The 9,337-nt window shown below is 39.2% G+C and overlaps 1 pseudogene; it reads left to right on the top strand.

The window, feature by feature from the left end:
• The first annotated feature begins 2,770 nt into the window (after nucleotides 1-2,770).
• Nucleotides 2,771-5,808, top strand: LOC148116608 (uncharacterized; annotated as a pseudogene).
• The last annotated feature ends 3,529 nt before the right edge of the window (nucleotides 5,809-9,337 follow it).

Raw genomic sequence — 9,337 nt, forward strand, 5'->3', positions numbered from 1 at the left:
GCAGCATTATCTCTTTATAATACAGTTCTGCAACTTATTCCTATGCAGTTTGGCTCCTATGCACTTGATGTATGGCATAAAGTGAAGCATGTAAAGAAAGAACTACTGTGTAAGAAAGCTGAGAAGTCTTAAATGCCTATTGCTTGTTTACCGAATCTATGTGAGAATAAGTAACTGATGAAGTTCCTAAAATGTAATGTGATGCTGGAAGGCCTCAGCCTGAGATTGCAAGCCATTAATTGTCAAACCTTATATTTAATGATATGACTAAATGAGCCAGGTCTATTTAACAACAGGCCCACTTAAAAGAGAAAACAGAAAAACATTGTTGAGAAATGGGGCGATAACTTGCATTTCACCCGTTCTGTAGTTAATCTTTCCTCTTGCGCCTTCTCAATGTATAACAAGAATAAAATCCAATCAGCGAAGGGAAGTGATTTCCTGTTTATTGGAGCAACAGCTGTTCGGAAATGATGCGCTTTCCCCAGAGAATTCAACCAGAAAACATGCCATCAGTTTTAATAAATACCCTTGGGAAAACACTGAGCTTCACAGTGTGATCTAGCAGCCATTAAGAAAACTACAGTACATAGTGTAGAGATGAGAAAAGAGCACGTCACTGCCAGAGTTCTCCAGTTCAGTTTCTCTAGTTCTATCTTCTGACCTAGCTTAGATATGGCAAGAATCATAGATGTTTATTATACATTAGGATGATCAGAAAACAATGAAACATGTGCTGTGACATTGAAATGCATATTTCCTCTATTCACAATAGAATCCCTTATGCCACCAGGTTTGAAATTTTGGGCTTGGACAATCTGGAACTGTGTTGCCTGAGGGCTGATCTAAGCATAGTATACAAAATTGTCTCTTACAATGTCTTATCTGCCAACAACTTCTTCATCTTCAACCTCAATAATACAAGGGCAAACAATTGATACAAACTCAAGGTAAACCGCTCCAAACTCGATTGCAGAAAATACGTCTTCAGCAACAGAGTGGTCAACGCCTGGAATACTCTATCTGAGTCTGTTGTTACAACCTCAAACCCTCACAGTTTCAACCTTAAACTGTCTACCATGGACCTCACCCCATTCCTAAGAGGTCCGTAAAGAGGGCATGCATAAGTGCACCCATGTGCCTACCGTCCCTGTCCTACTGTCCGCATTTATTTATATTCATTTCCTTCATTCATCTCGATGTATCTGCTATCTTGTACATGTTTGACAAACTGACTAAATAAATAAATAAATAAAATATTTGGTCTCTTGCCTCCCCTATGGACACCTATAGGAAAAGTGTCTCTGCGTGACCTTTAGTTGCTATTTTATAGTGTTTTGTGTGACAGTCAGCATCCCCAACTGGTAATATGCAAGGGCTATTGCATGTTTCCTTCATGTGTGATTTGTATGGTTCATCAACAAGCTCTTTTGTGCTCAGCAGTTGTTCAATGATGTCATCACAGTCCAACACTGAGTTCATTGTCCGGTGAGTCAACGTCCAAAACTGAACACATCAAGGTGGAGATTGTAAATAATCTTTATTGTGCAGAAGAAAGCGACACAGAGACATCTCTGTTTCAAAGCCTGTGTAACCTTCCAAAATCTATCGGGGGCTTTACACAGCATTTACCATATGTTACAGCATGTTACTGTCACAGGATCATGCGTTGTTTTTTTTTCATGTCTCTTTACAGTAATTACTGTCTTTTTAACATCTCAGCATTTTCACATATGCATGATCCAATACTTAGCAAAGTTATTTCTATCACGAATGTGGAGTAATCAGTGCTACACGTTCCATACCCATGATTTTTCCAGCAAACTTCCCTTTTTATATTTAGCCATAATATTTGCAAGCCTTTCCTGTTCAAGCCTTTTGCCTTATCCCATAATAGATATGAGGTCACATTTAACAAGCTAAGCATGGTGTACTTTACTCCAAAATGTAGGGCTTTATTGATATTATCAACTTTTATTGGGAATTCAGATTTTTTTCTTGCAATGAGATTATTGGGCATTCTATTAATGTAGAGGTGAGACTTAATTTTGTTGTCTGATGTCGTATCCTTCAGCATTGCCTTGTTGCACTCAGAAATTGGATGAAACAAACCAAATTGAGTCCTGGTAAGAAAGAGTCTCTGTACGTCTTGTTTTGCAGTGAGTAACACTCTTTCTCTGAATGATCAGATACACAGATTTTGGATGTAACTGAATTCATTGCTCCTCCTAATAGATAAGGTAGCAGAAGGGGCGAGGAGTTCTTTGGCTCAGCTTAATTTGATTGTGCTATCTATTGCCTTTTCCTGATGAAAGAAGATCTTGTCTTAGATATTGTAATGTGCTCTACTTAGATCTGTCTTTGGAAAGTCAGCATAAAATGTGAAAAGTAAACTTGGCAAGTGTCTTGTTTCAACTCAAAAAAGACTAATTGGTGACCAGAATAGACAAGCACAAGAGTTGGAGTTAGGAAGGAAAAAAAACAAGACAAAGTATTAAACTGCAAGCAAGGTCCAGTGGAAATCCACAGGACAGATCACATTAGTTCTACAAGAGGATAAGGTGACTGGATTATTACAAGACAGAGAAACTAGGGAACAGGCATGGTTCCAGCAACTTGTAGCTGATAGAAAATGAAACAACAAAAAAATTAAGCTTGCATTCTAAGAATCTTGGCCAAGATTCTCTGTGGATCACCCATTGTGCCACAGAGCATGCTCTTCCACAGTTTGTTGTCAAGCCATTAGCACAAAAGACAAAATTGGCAAGTAATGGTTTACAGCATGGTAAAATTCATTAACACTGCAATTAGAAAAGACCACAATTTTATACCCTGCCATTTCTGATTCATTCATATCTGCTGCAATGTCTGCTTTTCCCAGCCTGTCAAAACCACAATCGCAATCTCAAAAGAGGTCCTTAAAATCACAGCATGCTTCTGAGGCACTTCCCTTGATTTATATCCTGCCAATTTGCACCAGCCAGAATGAAGCTAAAGGTTGACAATTGCATATGTTAAACAGACTAGCCTGTCTTGTTTTTTGTGATGCATGTCTATAGTGAATTTAGATGATTGGTTTAGCAAGTGATCAATTTTGGGGGGAGGCAAAAATTTTAGTCTGCTTTTTAAATAATAAAGTGCAACTTTCTCTGGTAAATATTTTCCTATTGCTGCACTTGCTGTCACATCTTGCTTTCTTTTGTAGCTGTGGAGTAAACCTGTATATTTTCAAGCACTGCTGCTATTATTTGTTTATGACATTTTCTTTTTTAGAGTGAATAATATGTTTTGGGTTTCCTAGAAAAATATTCATGCTGATAACAATGTTAACAATTTTCCCAAGGGCTTCAGGTCTGGGGCTCTAAAACCGCAGACTACCTCTCAGGGTAGGAGTAAAAGGGTTGCAATATGGCTAGCAGCATTTGGGTCCCTTAAAGGTGATGGGTCCTACTCAGAGTCTCTTCCCACTGTACCCCAACAGCCTGCCATCACCAAGGCATATGAAAGTTGTGAATCTGCAATCCAGCCTGACCATCTGATGCCCACTACACCTCCTGCAAGGCTGCACACACTTCTAATCAGCTGCCTTAATGTATTTTGTGAAGTCTCTAAATTGATATAAAGTATACTAGCCTAAATTCCCTCTGCTACATCTAATCTCTATTGATCTATTAACAAGGCTAGTGGGTGTCCTAACAATTAGAGCTAAGCTGAATGATATGTGATAGGCATGATCCAAGGCATTGGGATGATTCTGTTATCCCATCTTTGAGAATTAGGTGCTGGAGGGTTCCCATAAAGAAGGAGTCTCTCCTCTTTTGCTTTACTGGGAATCTTACTCCAACTTTTGGATCACTTGCAGTGCCAATGCCATGGTGATGGGGTGACAGAGTCTGGCGGTGTAAAACTATTTAACGCCACCGACAATACTACTGCCCTACAAAATGACCTTGACTACGTGTCAGATTGGTCAAACAATTGGCAACTTCAAATTTCAACCAACAAATGCTCTGTCTTACACATTAGAAACAAAAATCAGAACACCAAATACAAGCTGGGCAGATATGACCTCGTAGACGACCCTCACTCTTTCAAGGACCTAGGAGTACTCATTTCAAAAGATCTAAGCGCCAGAGTTCACTGTAACAGCATTGCCAAAAAGGCACTAAGAGTTGTTAGCCTAATTTTGCAAAGCTTCTCCTCCAGTAACATTGTACTGCAAACTAGGGCATACAAAACTTTTGCCAGACCAATTCTCGAATACAGATCATCTGCCTGGAATCCACACTGTATATTGGACATTAATACAATTGAGTGAGTCCAGAGATACTTCATGAGAAAAGTTCTCCACTCCTCTACTTGCAATAGAAACCCTTATGCCACTAGGCTTGAAATTTTGGGCCTGGACAACCTAGAACTATGCCGCCTTAGGTTGGACCTAAGCTTAGTACACAAAATTGTCTGCTACAACATCCTACCTGTCAATGACTACTTCAGCTTCAACCACAATAATACACGGGCAAACAATAAATACAAACTCAAAGTAAACCGCTCCAAACTTGATTGCAGAAAATATGACTTCAGCAACAGAGTGGTCAATGCCTGGAATGCACTACCTGACTCTGTTGTTTCTTCCCCAAACCCCCAAAACTTTAACCTTAAACTGTCTACCATGGATCTTATCCCATTCCTAAGAGGGGCATGCATAAGCGCACCAGCGTGCCTACCATCCCTGTCCTACTGTTCCCATTTAGTCATACTCATTTCTTGTGTTTATACTTATGCCTGTTTATACTTATATGTTTATATGTTTATATGTTATGTTTATACTTATACTTGTTTTCCCATACTAGTTTGAGAAACTAAATAAATAAAATAAATAAGTGCCAATACCATGGTGATGGGGTGACAGAGTCTCGTAGTGGCAGCAGTGGCAGGCAGGAGAAGGGAGAAGGAGGAGGAGGAGGAGGAGGAGGAGGAGGAGGAGGAGGAGGAGGAGGAGGAGGAGGAGGAAGAGGAGGAGGAGGAGGACAATGATGAAAGTAAATAAGGAAGGAAGGAAGGAAGGAAATCCTGCTGAATGATCTGCTTCTATCAATCTTTTGAGGTTGGCCAGGCCAAGAAAGAAACATTGCAGGGATTCCAGAAATGCTACTTTACTGTTGTAGAGTATATTAACACAATTGTGAAAGTCTGAGATCCCCCACCCCCCATTTTTAAGGACAACAAATGCAAGGCAGGACAGTTCTCTTTCTCATGCTTTCTATTTTACCAGGGATGAGCCTCTCTTCTCCTACCTCTATCTCAAGAGCAGAGCTAAATTCCTCCACAGACTCAATCGAGGTTTTTTTTTTTTTTTTTACTACCTGTAGACTTAGCAGGTCATTTGGGACTGCAGTCTGCCAATAAGAGCTGGGCACATCTTAGTATCCCATCGCTTTCATCGCACCACACATTGTAAACCACTTTTATACTAGACCAGAAAGTCCCAAAGCTGGGTGGTCTCAGCTATGGGCTGGGGATGAGCAGAAGCTTCATCAGAGGATGTGATAGTAGGCAAAGTTAGTGGAGGCTTCATGTAGCAGAGGTTAGGATCCTATGTGCAGGTGCCCTAAGACTAATGCATTTGGGTGCATTCTGGTTGACCATAAGGTGGCAGCAAATAGCTTAAGAAACTTCTGGCTTGGATTTTTTTTTTTTTTTTTTTTGCAGCCCAGTGATTGTGACCATCATGAAATGAAAAAAATGCAAAATCCCACAGGAATGAGAGAGGAAGCAGAAGAAAAAGGTAGAAAATTAATGGCGTAGTTAGCAGATGTGGATGTAAGTGAGATGGAAGTATGTGTAAGAAAGGGCAGAGGAAAGAAACAGGAAAGTTTAGCTGTGTCACAGAAAAATGAGTGGCTGATTTAAACTGAATGTAAACTGAGAAGTCATTACATTATAGCATTTGTCCAGAGGCCCAAAGGCAGTTTTTGATAGAAACGGCTTTCATTTTGTAGCTTATCCAATACAGGAGATTAAATTTAAATGGAGATGTGCAAAATTCATCAAGGCTAAGAAGGAACATTCCACTTCCCTCTGGGCCACGCTGATCTGCTTGCCAGGCCATTTGCTATGCGAGGGATGGTTTGGGAGTTTCCAGAAGTCAATTCTCCTAACTTGGTTAAGTTGTGTAGTTGAATTGAGCCATATGAAGAACAAAACAGGAATAGAACCAGTATCAATCATGTGCTGAAACAGAGTGAATATCACTCTGTTTTACTCTTCCATGCATGCTCTTTAAGCATCACACATACTGTTGCCAAACACTCACGAGCTAAGCAAGGGTCACCTCGCTTCTATATACACTTACTCAATGTACTTGCAGTCCATTGCTTGTAAATTATACAACTCTAAACATAGGTGTTTACTGCAGTGGAAATAGAGTGACCCTGCTGAGTGCCAGGCCACAATACTGACATGACAATTACAATTATTCTAGTTAATGAAGTTGGCAGGACAAACCCAAGACCTTTGCCATAAATCAGACTTTATATTTTTAGCTGGCCACGACCCAAGAAGAAATCTGCATAAACAAAGTAACCTTTCACAGTTGACTTTTGTTTGGGACCAGCCTTCTTCAAAGATGTAAATCAAAAGATACAGACTATGTATCCTTTAGCTATTTCATTAGGACCAAAATTATACTACAATTGGCTTCAAGAAGGGAATTGAAAGATCTCTTTGAATCACATTCTGATAGGAACTAATCTAATTCTTACTTCAAAAGTAATGTACTAGCCAGAATGCAATTACCATTTTTGTCGTCTCTTTCTAAAGTTTTTAATATAGCTCGTCAGTGTAAAAAAAGCACACATTGTTCATTCATGCAATATATCTCCTCCAATGATCAAACGGTTGCAGAGCGATTAACAACCATAAAACTGAGATTAAATATAAATCAAGAAAATAACAAAGCTGATTTAAATACTAAAAACCCAGCTGTAAAACTGAATAACACTTAATGAAACTTAAATATTCCCTAGAACTGTGATGGTGAACTTATGGTATGCATGCCACAGCTGGCACGCGGAACCCTCTCTGCTGGCACGCGAGCCGTCGCCCAGCTCCACTGTGCATGCACACGCATCCTCCCACTGGCCAGCTGATTTTCGGGATGCGCAGGGGGCAAGGCGCATGTGGGAGACATGCATGCATGCGCAGGGGATCGCGTGTGCATGCCTGGGGGGAGTGGCATGTGTGTTCTGGAAGTGTGAAAATGGGCCCACGTGCATGGTGGGGGTCATGGAGTGTGTGTGTGTGTGTGTGTGTGTGTGTGTGTGTGTACACATGTGCGGGGGGTGCACATTGCATTATGGGTGCCGGCACACGCTATTGCACAGGCATGCAATTTTGGCACCCAAAGAGAAAAAGGTTAGCCATCACTGCCCTAGAAGATGAAAAACTGAACTGGTTATCAAGTATAGTAGAAAATTGTGTACGAAAACCCATACATAATATTGTATAATTGGAAATGCGTATGAAATTTCCTGCCAATTTCAGAAATCTCAAACTGATGCAGAAACAGATTAGAGAAAACATGTGTAAAAAACATGGAAACATTAAAATAATAGTTAATAATGCAATGTTTACTGTTGTCAGAGGTAATTAAATGTTAGATGTCTCTATTGGTACGAGTTTAAACAAAGGAGATAATTTTCATTGCTTTGGTATGGCTTCTATGTAATTTTTTTTTAATGCATGCTGCATTGTGACGATATGCCTCTTTTAGAAAGCAGACGTGTGCAGCCTGACAAACATTCAAAAGTTTCTTTTCAGACTAGGAAACATATGGTTAAATAAGAATTCACTTAAATTCATCTTCAGGATAGCAATTTAGAACTAGAAACTGGAAATTATCATCATGTCCTTTATTTAGTCTCAGAACTTCTTGTCTTTCCTGCAAGAAAATAAAGGCTCAGCACTTCATTCTTTCTTTCCATTTCACCCTCAAAGCAATTTTTTTCTCCCCAAATCACTTTACGAAGTCCACAACTAAGTAAAGGCATTTGAGGTTAGTTTTCCTCATTCCAGATCCAACCCTCTAATCACTTGCAGGCTAAGAAAAAATGGATCTCTCTGTCTAAAGACATAATTTGTTGATCTAGCTAGAGAGAAAACAGTTCTAAAATCAAACAAATAGCATTGTGAAAAAAATTATTCGCCTCTGTAGTCTGCGGAGTGAAATGGAGCTTTTCCAACAACAGTGTTCTGAATTATTTTTCTTAATAAGTTGCATGAAAATGAAACTTAATGAGTGTAGTAAAAACTGTTGTAGCTCCTGATGGTGCCATATCTCTCGCACTAACAATTTGTTATTCTCAGAGTCCTAGTTTGCACACTGTGTTGAGGCAAACCTGAAATTTGTCTGTTTTTGACTGAGCATGTTCTGCACACCCAGTCACTATTGGTTTTGTACGGTTGTCTGTGGTTAAAACAAACTGTGGCTTAGTTATATGTGACACAGGTCTGATTCAGTCCTTTGCTTATTCCTTAGAAGAGTATCAATTGAAGCCAGTTGTGGATTTATGGACCACATGAATTGCATTTTCCAATAGACCAAGGCTTAATGTTTGTTGCCATCAAGTGATTGTCTGGATTTTTGCAATCCAGATTTGGTAGCTTCATGTAGTCTGCAAATGAAAACCTGGAGGTTGCACATAAATCTAGTGGCCCCTCACTGTTATGAATCAGGATTCAGCTACTTTGTCACAACTAAGCATTGATTATTCTACTACCTATTGAACACTTCTGCACAACTCCTTTCATTTCCCAAACAGTTAGAAATGGTTCAAAGAAAATTGTGATGATTTTAGCTCATGCTGACTTCGAATATTGAGATCCTGCAGTAGGAAAATAATTTCCCACCCATTCCACACAAATGAGGAAAGGAAGGAACAACAACTATAATATAAGAAAGAGAACAGGACATTTTGGCTTGCTCATTCTATATAGATTATTGAGAAGAAGTGGCAAAATTGTGAAAATGGTGTTTGTTTTCCAGAATTTAAAACTGAAAACATAATCTTAATCTTTATTTTTAAAAAAATCGGTTTCACTGATTCTTAGATTCTCCAGGAATGAAGTGTTGGAAAGCTGAATTTGGGCTGCCTTCATACTGGTGCAACCTGCTAAAATAAAAGCACTCAATTTATTTTAGAGGGAAAGAAAGAGACTTTTATTGTCACCTAACAATTCCCAGAGCAAATATTCCTTTGTGCCTTATATCATAATCAACTATTGTCAAAGGGTGTTTTTTTTTTTTTTAAGAAAGCAATAAAAAAGTTTTCTGGGT

This window comes from Pantherophis guttatus, chromosome 1, assembly GCF_059756535.1.
Source record: "Pantherophis guttatus breed Tessera chromosome 1, ASM5975653v1, whole genome shotgun sequence".
Classification (NCBI taxonomy): domain Eukaryota; kingdom Metazoa; phylum Chordata; class Lepidosauria; order Squamata; family Colubridae; genus Pantherophis; species Pantherophis guttatus.